This window comes from Tuber melanosporum, assembly GCF_000151645.1.
Source record: "Tuber melanosporum whole genome shotgun sequence assembly, scaffold_12, strain Mel28".
Classification (NCBI taxonomy): Eukaryota; Fungi; Ascomycota; class Pezizomycetes; order Pezizales; family Tuberaceae; genus Tuber; species Tuber melanosporum.
The window spans coordinates 506,283-507,242 of NW_003298777.1; positions in this window are offsets into that span (position 1 = coordinate 506,283).

A 960-nucleotide genomic window follows, 5' to 3' on the forward strand; every position below is an offset into this window, starting at 1 on the left:
CTTAGATCCCCTAAACTTACCACAGAGGATAGGCTCTCGTGGTATTAAATACTGTAATTTGGATATGCCAAGTTCCAGTAGCTCAATAACCTCTGCTATCTCTTCTCCAACTTCCTCCTCATTTCCATCAAGCTGATGACTTAGTCTGATCATATTTCCTCCTTCTATAGTTGAGAGAAATAACTCATCAAGCTAAATTACCAACAGACCCATCTGGATTGACCTTGATCAAGATATTGGAGATAAGAATAAGGCCTAGTGACTTGATAAAAGAAGGTATTTTGTAAAAAAAAAACAATCATCACTGTCATTGAATAGACAACTAATAACAGTACTAGATAGCCATATATTATTATGTAGTTGCTGGGTGATTCTCACCTTTTCTGGGATACAAGGCATTAGATTTCAACTGTTGTTTAAGGTTTGCTCCAGTTTTTCCTCACTAGTTTTACAAGAATCTATTTAGCAACTATTTGTACATACTAACATTTACCAGTTATCAAGCTCCAACTCTTCATATCTACTTGAAAAAGAGGTATTATGTGATAAAGTATAATGATGGTAAATTAAACCTTTTTAGACTTGCCAAGCTTACACAAAACCGTAAAGTAAGCTAATTTTTTCCTACTTTTTTAACTTTGAATATCACTATTATAATAGTTTACAGTAAACTCTTACTAAATCCACCCTCAGGGATCAGGAAACTTGGCATGCTAGTAAGGGTATGTACAGTATACTAAGAGGATGAGTAATTGTTCATGATATGGAAATTAAACCTTCTGAATGTTATTTTAAACGGTAAAATATTCTTAATAGAAGTGTCTCATTCTCAATGCTTCAGAAACAGAGAGATCTGGATACTTAGAGTTTCTAGCTTCTCATTATAGTACTAAGTACTTTATGGCTAATGTGAAGGTGTTCACATAGCCTCTTACCCCCCCAAGTGTAGTGTTAGACCTG